This window comes from Ixodes scapularis, unplaced genomic scaffold (assembly GCF_016920785.2).
Source record: "Ixodes scapularis isolate PalLabHiFi unplaced genomic scaffold, ASM1692078v2 PGA_scaffold10__122_contigs__length_95168666, whole genome shotgun sequence".
NCBI lineage: Eukaryota > Metazoa > Arthropoda > Arachnida > Ixodida > Ixodidae > Ixodes > Ixodes scapularis.
The window spans coordinates 70281977-70294486 of NW_024609836.1; the positions used below are offsets into that span (position 1 = coordinate 70281977).

Genomic DNA, 12510 nt, shown 5'->3' on the forward strand with positions numbered 1-12510 from the left:
CGTGATGTCGCCGCCGGAGCGCGGTGTGCTTAAGGTTCGCTTCGGACTTCACCTGTGCTCGTTGTGTGCTTCGTGCAATGGACTATGAGGCGACCGGGTCTACATCTACGACGGCTTCCACAGACAGGCGTAGCCGCCCACGCAAATACGCCACAGCCTCCTTAAGTCTCCTCCTCTAGGCGTCGCTCTTGACGGCGCCCTCTTGGCATTGTTCTCGACGTCGTTCTAGGTGTCGTCCTAGACGCCGTACTTGGCATCGACCTCTAGGAAGTCGTCCTCGACGTATCACTCAAAAAATTTCTCTCGCGGGACTATAATGCTTTTGCCTCCCTACATGTGAGCAGTCTTAAGTATATTGGTGTAATTGTTTGATCCTATCTGCCAGAGCCGTAGAATTCCGCGCGCCACCATGCTCCTCAAAAAAAAAAAAAAAGTTTTTAATAATTTTGTTGATAATTAAACCAAGCCGCAGCTGCCTGGTCAAGCGCGCTTTTCTGTGGAGTACGAAGGCTATGAGACGAGTACGTAGCCAAATTCGGTCACGTAGCTTTCGTCAATCGTCCTGTGAAAACGGCACCTTTTATTAGCGCTATCGCGGAAAGAAATCCATGATCTACTGATGTATAGCGACAACTTCGGCGACTTCTTGAAGAGTCGTTCGTCCGTAGGCGATGAACTGCGCGAAGAGGCTTAGCGTTGAGCAGATCGCAGCGTTCACGCACATTGTGAGCGGTGAACATTTTTTCATTACGCGCTCCTTCAGCTGCACGGCGATCTGACTCGCCGTGGTAGGTACCGGAAAGAATTGCCGTGCTGAACACCACGCAATTTCACGTAACACTGAACCACGCGAGCACCACATCGCCCTTTCTGCGTCAGTCGAGGTAACCGCCATTTTGAAACTGGTGCTCTCGCTATAGGCCCGAGATCCCTCGACAGCTTCCTGCAAAGCCCACTAGCCCCCAACGCAAAATCCCCAGCGTTGCGTGCGTACGCAATACGCTAGCCCTTCTATTGCGTTCAGCTCACGCGCACTCTCAACCCGTAATTTCTTTGCGTACGCAAGGCCCACTAAAACTGTCTTTTGTTTGATGGCGGAGAGGACGCCCGGCGGGCCCCGGCGGGTCGCTCGTCCGGCGGTCGGCCAATTTGTCCCGGCCGGCTCTCGCTCGCTCACCGGTCCGCGATCGATAGGAGTTAGCTCGAGTGGTCACTCGTCAGCGGCGGCAGCGGTGGCCGCCGTTCCGGGAGGCTACGGAAAGGTGAGGGAATCGGGAAAGAGCGAGGGAACAGCAATGCCTGGGACGCGTCTCCGACCGGTGTGTTTGGCGACCCATTCCGCCCACGCATCGAAAACAGCCCCCAAATGGGAACAAATGACGTCACCAAAGCCGCAGCGTCACGCTGTCGGATGTCGCGATCCCCGCAGAAGTCGAACCTTTGTCGAAACCGAAAAGTTCGACAAAGGTTCGACTGAAGTTCGACTATTACGCACACGGCGCCTCCTGGTGTAGAAAAGGTGCGAATATTTAACGGAAGCGAACGAAATCATTAAAGACTTATGCGTCGTTTTTATGTTTTGTTAAGGGGTGGGAGAAACGAATCAGAAGGAAGGAGAGAAAGAGAGAGAGAGAGGACTAGGAACGTGACAAACCTCCAGAGGCTCCGCCCAGTACAACTTAGAAGACGAGACCTCCGCATTACGTCATCATTACAGAATTCCCGCCCGCCCTAAGCGGCAAACACGCTTCAACTCGCCGAAAATCCGGCAGACGCTTGTAAAGACTAGAGAGAAAGAGAAGAATGTAGTGAAAAGGAGAGAAGGAGATAGCGGTAGAGAGTAGAGGAGGAGGGTGAGAAAGGGGTAGAAACGAAGACGCGAAAAGTGAGCTCTCAAAGAAGGCTACTGAAAGTGAGGTGCATTCAACGACGAGCATCCTACCCAGCCCTACCTAGTAATCAGGCGCTGGCAAGTTAGTTTTGATGGAAAAGGAGTGAGGATGCGAGGAAGGGAACAAGGAAGGGCCTTCGTGGAGGGGCTGCCGATCCGGGACGGGGAAGGGGAGGGAGCGGCGATTTCGATGCGGAATTAACGCGTCGAGTGGAAGCTTCCCGCCGCTCGGAGTCTAGCGAGCGTGGGCGCGGGCTAACTATATAGCGAGCGCTCCCCTCGATAATTCGTCGGATCGTTCTTCGTGCTCGACTGCCCTCCTCCCGAGTTGAGAAGTCGTTTTCGGAGGGTTGCCGGAGTGCCGCTCAGAGAACCGTGGAGTTCGATCGCGACGACGGAGGCGCACTCGTGCGTTTCTAACCGTTCCTACACTTTATTTATTTGTTCATTCATCCGTTTTCTACACTTAGCCTGCGATGTATTACTGTATTTCCCGCTTCTCGCGTGAGTTGAAACCAAGTTGCGCCAGTGTGTAAACAGCCGTTAAGGGCACGTCCGGTTCTCAAGCAGACGGCGGGTTATGCCGTATTCCTGAGATCACATCTACGCTGTATTTGCGGGAAATGGTCATTTTCAGTAACGAATTACTGAACTTGTTGCAATTATTCCATCCCGTCAAAGGGAGCAATAGAGTGGAAGAAGGGCGGTGCAACGGCCTTCGCGCTTTAAGCATAATAACACATGACGCTGGTGAGGTAAAGGCAAGGAATTTACGTATGCATATGTCGGCTCCCTTGCTCCCCTCTCTACCTCACCGCGCCTTGCCCCCCCCCCCCCCCCCCCCCCCCCCACCCAATAACAAATCTTTTTTCTTTTTTTTTCGTGAAACCGTTGTTTGCTTGTCGATGTTTTTGCCTACACACGCTCACCCCGCAAACAGAAAGGAAGCTGTAATGAGACCTTGACCCTGTTGATCCTTGACAACGCTGTGAAACATAAATACGGGCTGGACCAACCAGCTATATGTGACTTCTGTCATCTGACTTCGCACTAGTGGATGCGTAAGGCAAAAATATGAGAGGTGCGATGGCAGCAGTTCACTTCATTTCATTTCATTAATTATTCCCTCAGGGCCCGAAGGCATTACAGAGAGGAGTGGGCGGTTAACACATAAAAGTAACGTAGTTGAGTGAGGCAAAAAAAAACAACAGCGACAAAAAACACGCGCTACGCAACGTCTGTTAAAAAGTTGGTAGTGACATTGGAACATAAAAGAAAAAAATAACATTAACCCTGCTGTCATTTGAAGCAGTAACTTTGGACAGCAGGCAATAAGCTGACCGGGGAGCGTCACAAAATGGCTTGGGGCATCCAAGCTGAACCCGTATTGTTGGAAACGAGAATGTTAGGGCTCTTGTCAGCGGATTGCACCTGCGGGAGCTTGGATCGAAATTGTAGGGAAAGGAAACACAGCCCGAGTTGTCTGAGCATAAACAGCGACTTACTTGGATACTGGAGTTGAGAAGCCGCCTGTAAACGCGTGAAAGACATGGAAGCGTGCTGTTCAGTGAAAATTATGCTTTTTTATATATAATTTCTAAACGGCAAAAATCAGTTCAGCTGAGGGATTGTGTATTAATGTTTCGTGTGACGTCTTGTTTTGATAAGTCTGGTGATCAAGAAAGAAGATCAAGTGAGTCATTCGGTCGGATCAGAACGTTCATCAAGCGGGAATCTTTGAAATGTACCCAGACGCAAGTACCGCATCCTGGTCTCACAGCCAGTCAGCTTTAGTAGGTAAACCAGCCCCTATTTGGGCGACATGCAGCAAACACAGAAAAAACTTATCTTCAGGGGAATCGTGTTTTGAAGCTCGCCGATGGCAAACTTGGATCAATTCGAGTGGTGTGCGTGCCTCCACCGCTCAAATGCATTCGTCGCATGTTCATGGAATTTAGTTCAGTCGCGCGGTTGGGAAGCGCAAGGCTCGTTTATTTTGAACCCCTTTTTGAGTTTTTTAAAATTTTATAGATTCGTTCTCCTAAAATTATTACCCTGAAATGATGCGTACATCGTACTGAATGTGTCGTATTTTTGTTTTAATTTTCACGGGGCTCAAAGTTTTCCCGCTCAAACGCGCACTATATAGTGTGCCTGGTTCGTGTTTCTTTGGAGTAAGGCAAAAGTATCGAGTACAGTAACGAAGTAACTAATCAGTTACTTTTTACGGGCAGTAATTTGTAACGGAAATTCATTACTTTGTGGTTTCAGTAGTTGTAACTGTAATTCATTACTTGTTTGAAGTAACGGGCGCAAGTCTGTCCGCCCAGTTTTAGGTGGTTGAGGAAATGCATAAATCTACACCAGGTCGCTCGCGCCATCGCTGCATTATCGTTCCCCGTCTCGGTCGTTCTTCTTATGAATTGTTTTTCTTTTTTTTTTCTTCTTTTTTTTTGCGTCGTTGCTGTAATGCGGAAAAAAAAATAAACTAGTTCGTGGGACCCATTGTGTATACATAGTTCAAAGGTGAATTTCGAGGGAGCCAGTTTCGGAAAAGAGAGGTAGGGGGAGGACGAGTATTCCCGATTTGGGATGCGACACGGAGCCTCTCCAACATTCATCCCAACGACGAACCTTTTTTTTTTTTGCCATTTTGTGATTTTTAATCTTTTTTCTTTAGTTTTGACCTTTAGAATGAGACTGGATGTATTGGATAGAAGACTGCTCTCGTCCGCACCATCCCTTCCTTCCCCAATCTTTGCTCACTCTCTCTCTGTCTCTATCTGTATGTAACAATGCCGAGATTTCGGATAGGAGGAGGAACACTCAGTTCTCAAAGGAAATAATAAAGAGACAGAGAAATCAAATACGGGAAGAAAGGAGGAAACGAGAAATGGGGAAGGAATCCCTAGATTCCGTTCATCCCTACGCCGACAGCGCGGCGGAAGTTACGCTCTCACGGGACCAATCAACCGGTTCCCTCTCGACTCACCTGACCCCGCTCTCTCTGCGTGTGGGCGTGCGGCGGGAGTGCGATCACGTGACGAAAGATCGACGCATCACTGGTCCAACGCTCTTCCACCGCACTCTCAGCTTACGGGCGAACGGAGTACGGGCATTGTGAAGGGAAGACGAGTCTCCAGGTTGGGGGAGAAGAGGGGAAGGGGGAAAGGAAAGGGGACAAAAGGCGTCCCGGGATTGCTTCCTCTTCTTTCGAAGTCGGACCCCAGAGTCGAACCGGTGTCTGTTCGGTCGAGCTAATGGAAAGTGCGCTGCCGTGGCGGGCTCTTTGAGAACGGTCGCGCCTTCGTTTCACCCTATAACTCGGCGAAGAGCGAAGGCACGCGGCCCGTTCGAGCCGATCGTAGGGACGGAGCCGAGCACACGTGATAGCTTTCCGATTGGACGGAGCAGTCCGAAGATTCGTCGGCACGTGCCCCGTTCCGGCACGTTGATTGGCTCGCGGAGACCGTCGCCTTGGCCGTTTTCCGATTGAAGAGTGAAAAGAGTGCAGAGCTGTATACCCCCTGAAGCTCGTGGGAACTCGCTTGCTCCGTTCTCTCTCTGCGTCCTACTCTGTCCGATCTTCGCTCGCTGTTCTTTGCTCGACTATCGGAATTTTCGCTGGTGTATTTGCGGGCTGGATTTTTTTTTTCCCCCTTCGCACTTCCTTGTTTCTATTCTTTTTATCCTCGTTAGTTTATTTTTGGCCGTCCCTTTGTTATGCTTGTTTTTTTTTCGTATATCCTTTTGATCGACACGACGCGTTCGTGCATGCGACGATGGGATTTGGGGATGCATTTACTTGTTTATCGATTTCACGCGCGGTACTCGGTTTCTTGTACCCTTGTTCCCGCCGAGGCCAATTTGTGTATCTATAATTATTACTGGTAAGGAATGTTTTGCACTTGCTTACTTTCTACATTGTCTGGCTATTCACGTCGTCGTCTCACCCTGCGCTCGCGTGCGTGTGTGCGTGTGTGTGAGCAGCCTAGCGTCCTGCTAAGTTTGGCGAAACGTCACTATGGGTCACGAGGTTCGTGCCGCTACGTGTCACGTGGTCACGTAATGTGCGTCGTGTAACGGCGAGTCACTTGTTGTTACGGCGAAATTATAAAGGACTTCGCGGTGCGAAGTCGTTCAGACACGAACCATGTCACGTGATCGAGGGCGCGTGACGTAAAGTCGCGTGACGGAGGCGTACGAATTTCTCGCCAGACGGTTGCTTACGAACCTATGGTGTTGATGATAAAGTAGCAATTAAGCACTACAAATTACTGGGATAAATTGTTTAGGGGCAAGGCTTTTCAGGTGGTCGTCACAACCTTCAAAGCTACATAAAAAGAAATGAAGCTGACTTTTTTTTATTATTATGGCTTGTGAAACAAAACAAAAAAAGTAGATCCTTTCTGCGCCGTTAGCGGTTCAGTGTTGGCTGCCCCGGAGGTCTCGAGTGTAGCGCGGTTTTAAATATCGCCGCGAATGAATATTTAATTTCTTAATTATTTGAAGTAATAAATAATGTAGGACGGCACGCGTCTGTGGATATAGCTTTCGCGCAGGTTATTGGTGATAATGGGCTTTTAACGTTTCGTAAAGATCGAAAGAAAAAGAAAATGTGGCATTAGTCCGAACAAGCGTTGACCTGGAGAGTTCGGTAATGGTGAATGAAAACTAATTTCTGTAAGGCGGCGGAGACGGGCGGGGACACTAAAGCCTCAATTAGGTTTTGGGACTAGCACATAACGATGTGAGAAGCGCACATTATGGAAAACACCGCCCACGCACGTACGTGTGCGCCCACGATGTGGAAATGCCACGGTCGTGCCCGGGTGGTTAACGTATTGACGTGCTATTCAGAATATTTATTTTTTAATTTTTTTCAGGGGTGGCTTTCGTGTATACCCTTCGTTACTCGCTTTCTTTTTCTTTTTTTTATTTCTTAACGCGAAGCGCTGAAAGGCGAGTTAAAATAGTTTTCCATTGCTAGCTGAAATGTGGGTGGCTGTAGTATCAGCCATGGTTTATCGGCTCAAGCAACACGTTCCGCGTCAAACGAATGCATGACGTCCGATTTACGCGCTTGGAATTCCCTCTTTCATTCTGTTTTTCACAGCGTTTAACAATTTTCGCGTGTTTCAAACTTTGTGCGAGCGTGGGTCAGTTAATTGAACACGTGGGGTGAACGGAGTCTTATAGTTTAGCGAGTCTTTGTTCTTGAGTGGTCTCTTTTGAATGCAATAGTGCATGGGCGTACCAACCGGGGGGGCAAGGGGGGCACTTGCCCCCCCAGTTCTCAGAGTGGGGGGGCAAGGCATGCGTTTTGCCCCCCCTGAAACGGCCGCCACTGGGCAGAGCAGACACAGGTCGGCGGCGCCCAAGGAATACCAAGGGCACTGCCCCCCGACCCGCGCGGGCATATTTTTAACGCGCAGGCGATACAAACCCTAGCAACGGTGCTCACGCACGCCGGATTGGCTGGTTCGTAAAGCCTTGCTCCACGAACAAGGCTACACGGTAACCTTACGGAATCCATCCGCGAGACATGGGCCGGACGGGCCGTCCAGACCAGGACGAAGGCCCTTACACAAAATAAAGTTTTGCTTGCTTGCTTGGAGATAGGCGCTGCCGCCGTCAACATAGGCAGCGGATGCAATGCGAGTTTCCGAAGTAGCGTAACTTAGTGGTGAGATGTCTGCCTCATACGTGTCAGACCCGGGTTCTATTTATGGTGTGGGCCGGCTTACTTCTTTTTATTTTTTTTCTCGAACATTTTGTTTTGTCGAGGCATTTGGCGATATTTACATTTCTTTTTTACCATTAACACTAAAAAAACGAATGTTGTTGACGAAACATCGCTAAACTAAATCGTATCGACACTATTTACGGAAGTGCATGGGGGGCAGCGGGGCTTGGGTTGCCGACCGGACGCCGCAAAGCGGCGTGTACGGGGGGTGGGGGGGCTAGGTGGGTTAATAGATTTGTAATTAGCAGCCGCACACCGTCACCGCGAAGCGGCGTGAACGCAGGCGCGGGGGTGGGTTAACGCGCTTCGAGTGATACACGAGCAGCCCATCCGGCGTGAGCGTCGTTGTTAGGGGTTCTATCGCCTGCACTGTAAAAGGAGCAGTGTGTGCACCTCCTGTAGTGGGCAAGAATTCCTACATTGGAGAGAAGCGGGGACAAGCCCTTTCTTCAAATGCGTCAAGTCTCCTTGAGCTTCGGAATACAAAGAAACGCCACTATTCGGAGCTAATCCCACAGTTACTCGACCTCTCTTGCGTCGTGTCTGTTCGCTCCCCGCGCCTCGTAGCAGTGTTGTTGCAGTGGGGGGGCTCGTTAAAATTTTGGGGTTTTTTGGACTATCTAAATCACTTTCTTCCTTCCCATCCCCTCCTTTTCTACTCCGCATGCTTCCCCCTCTGCAAATATCAGCTGACCTTCCGACCTCTGTTCTCTGTTGATAGGCAAAACAACCACTAAAATTAGAAAGTAATTTCTAATTTGAGTGGAAGTCACTCGGAAAAGTAGTTAAAGTAAACTACTGATTACTAGAATAGAAATGTAATTAAAAGTTACTAAACTACCCAGAAAAGTAGTTAAACTACAGTAACTTGAGTAAAGTAGTTGAACTACGTACAAGTCTGGCCTGGCAAGCGCTCTGCGTAAGTGTTTTCACTGATCTGCCTAGCCCCGCACACCATCACATGGGCCAAGAAAGGTGTAGTTTTACTGCAGAGGAGAAATCAGCAGGGTCCAAGATGGTGACAATGGAGGATGGGGGACTGTTCCAGTGGCTGATGGCTTGAGAAAGGAATGACCAATTGAAAGCGTTCGTAGAGCCAGAAGTGTGTTTGATGGTGCAGACGTTGTTGAGGCGAGAAGATGTTCGGTCGAGGGGTAATAACAAAGTGGTTTTGAGGTCGGGAATGTGGTAGTAGATTTTGTGAATAAGGCACAGCTGAGAGACTTTCCTGCGAAGCTGCAAAGAGGACATGGTTAGTTCAGTTTTTAGCGCCGAGACACTGAAAGAAAAGTCATAAGTGGATGAAATGAAGCGAGCAGCTCTGTTCTGAACTGCCTCTACAGCGTATTGATGAGGTACAGTCGATGGGTATTCCAGATGGTTGAAGCATATTCTATTTTTGGTCTGACGTACGTGTTAAAGGTTAGCTTAGGGACAAAGGGTGGAGCGATTTTTTAAGTTACGTCTGCTTAGTCCAAGAGTTCCAGATGAATCGGCGGTAATGACTTCAATGTGGTTATTCCAGGGAAGGTCAGATGTTAGTCTTACACCAAGGTATTTATACACAGTAGCGGTCTCAATCAGATCGGAGTCCAAGAAGTAATTAAATGACAGTGTTTTTTTTTCTTGGTGAAGTGGATTAGTTTGCGTTTATACTTGTTTGGTGACATAATCCACTCTTTGCACCAATTGTTAATTTTATCTAGATCTTCCTGAAGCTGGTTATTATTTTGCACACAAGTTACTTTGTTATGGATGACGCAGTCGTCGGCGAAAAAGTGTTTTTTTGAAGAAATCCCAATGGGAATGTCATTAATAAATATTAAAAAGAGTAAGGGCCCAAGTACGAACCCCAGGGGAACACCAGGAGATACATTTATTAAGGAAGATTCATGATCATCATGGACGTGACCTGTACACGGGAAAAAAGAAAGTCACGAATCCATGCAAACGGTTATTGGTCGAGGCAAAAAGATGATAGCTTAGAAAGAAGGCGTTGATGGAGGACACGGCCGAACGCTTTGGAAAAAAAAAAAAAAAAACTGCGTCAGTTTGGACGTGACATTCAAGGTTAGTGTGCAAGTCATGGATGAAGTCGCAGAGTTGCGTTTCGCAGGAAAGTACCTTTTGAAAACCGTGCTGCTGTTTAAAGAAAAGAAATGGGATGATAGTTGCCTCATGATATTGGAGTAGAGGATATGCTCAAGTAGTTTGCAAGAAATTGAAGTCAATGAATTAGGGCGATAATTAGATGCGGAAGAGCGGCTGCCCTGTTTAAAGACTGGGAATTACCCTTCCCACCTTTTGGTCAGATGGAAGGCAGCTTTGAGATGAGGACTGAATGAAGATGAGTTTCAAATACTCACTAGAAATAACACGGGTGTTTCTTTTAAATTTTAGGGTTGATGTTATCGGTTCCAGCGGACGAAGTAAGTTTTAGTTTATCAATCAATGTTTTAATACCAGCGGAGTTAACGTTAATAGGATGCATGCGCTCGTAAAGCTCTTCAGGGAGAGTGGGGACGAAGTCCAAGCACTCGTTAGTAAACACTGATGAAAAGTATTCGTTAAACACAGAACTATCATGCTCGACGTTGCACATCCGACATTCCTAACTCTCGCCATCTTCCTAAACGTCCGTGTGTGTCCTAACACCAGAAACCGGAATTTTAAAGGTTAAAAACGGCACGTTGCGAATATGGAACGCGCACTTTCATGCAAAGCTGACGTCAAGTGACTCAAATCGAAAAACATGCATATTTACAGTAGTGTTATCTCTTCTGGTGAAGGCTAAACAACCGTTGCATCCGTTTTCGCGCACGAAACGGTGACTCCCAGAGAAAGTAAGAACGCAGTGATTGTCTTTATTTTAACAATGTAAACACACTTGCAGGCGTGCGCTGATGAAGCCTCAAAATCAAAACTCTCGTAGTGTGATTCGTGACTGCTCCGGCTACTACCCAACCTCGTTGTCACGCCACTTTCTGCAAGCAAACACTAAAATTGCCAGTAAACACACAAAAGCGACATCGATACAATTATCATGTAGAATATCACCTTATTTAATCATAACTGTTTCAATAGGCACTACAAGTTGTATTTATTTTAAGAAGAAGAAGCAAAATTTTTTTCGTGAGAAAAAACAAAATATCAATGTTAAGTCTGATAACGTTGTAATTTTGCCGAATCATTGCCACATCTTTAGAAAACTTCGACAAAAGTTGCGCCGAATTTTCGATTAAGGGGGGGGGGGGGGAAGAGGGTCGGGTTTGCCCCCCCACTCAAAAACAAGTTGGTACGCCACTGCAATAGTGTTATACGGTAACCTTCCAGGGGCCTTCGTTGCTCGTGTTGGCCTGACCGCATGACGTCACACTGTCACGTGACATCTGTTTCTCCGATGTATGTAGCGGGGAAACTGACGTCACAGTTTTAAGTTGTCGAGTCGCGTGGTGGCACCACGTCACGTGACGTCGCAACCGACTTTTCGTAGATCGTACCCTAGCGGTTGCGCCGGGCCTTGCGGGCGCGTGCTGCGTTCGCGCTCAAGCCGGTAGTTGTCGTAGTCGTAGACGTAGTCGTAGTCTAGTCATAGTCGTAGTCAACCGTACGACTACGAGTGTCGAACGTGTCAAAGCGTGGTGCTTGTTGATCTGTAGATTTTTGAAATAATGCGAATATCGAGACAATTTACATATCTTTATTTTGGCGAAGGTGTCCTCTATTCAGGCTTACCCTAGCTGCCAGATAGTCCCCGTCCCTTGGGAGGCATTTTGTCCAGAGTTTTGTCCAGACCTTGAAACCGGTTTGGAAAAAGACTGGCATTCCCTGCACCACTGAGTGAGGTTGACGGCCTGCCACTCGTTTGCTTGTCAATGATTTTGGTTTCTTCCTCTTTGAACTTCAGAACCCGACGCCGGACATTGCTCGCACCCATTAGAACATCACCATACGTATTTCTGAGGCGTATTTGGATCTCAACAGCCAAACAGCCCTTGTTCGTCAGAAACTCGATTACGGCTTTATACTTCAACTTCTTATTCATAATTCAATTTGCCGGTCTAAAAATATTTTTTTTCTTTTTTATTTCTATGTGCATAATATGTACGCAGCATATTATTATAAGTTGTCTTATAAAGAGGTTAAGAATTCAAAGGGCGTTACTTTTTGACAGCTTCGTACTCTTGCTTCTACCGGATCTGAGATCCCGCCCACGAGTACATGTGCTTTTGCGGGCCGGTTTGCTCTTATGTATATGTTTTTTTATAGCCTTATTATTAAAGTCAGTAAAGGAATGTTGGCCTGCCGAATCCGAAGGCTTCTAAACTTGTTGCATCCTCGTGATATTGATATGGACACCATGAATCTCCGGTTTGATTATTGAACCGTATTGTTCAAATTGTTTGTAGTGCAGATTCTTTTCTGATTTGTTTTGTCTTTGCTCTCAGTCCATCTCTCAATTTTCATTTTTTTTTTTTTTTTGCGAAGTGCTGAGCGATGTGTACTTCGCGTGAACTTCCCTGCTCCACTGCTGCTGCGGAATGTATAGCGAGTATTCACTGGCGGCCATATCCGTGTGCGTTGCCGGTCTTAGCAGGCTATTAATATGAACTCGTTCTGAGCATGCGCTCTAAACATTGCCCTCAAATATGGCACCCAGTAAATACCTCCTATATAAGCTTTTTTTTTTCTTTTTTGTCATATTCATATTGTTAATATTTACGCGTGCGTGGCTGAGAGAGAACGCACATGGCTCTCACGCAGGCGTCGGGGTTCGATGCCCGGCGTTCGAGACAACGTTTATCAATTGATTCCACTCCACTTTTTTTAGAAGTTTCGTATTTACTCTCACCCCGAATTTTCGACGCTCAAA

The 12510-nt window shown here is 47.5% G+C and overlaps 1 protein-coding gene across 1 annotated transcript in view; it reads left to right on the forward strand.

Annotated features, from left to right (window-relative positions):
• LOC8036499 (exostosin-1b) overlaps nucleotides 1–12510 on the forward strand; it is a 165867-nt gene that overhangs the window by 96355 nt on the left and 57002 nt on the right. The window lies entirely within an intron of this gene.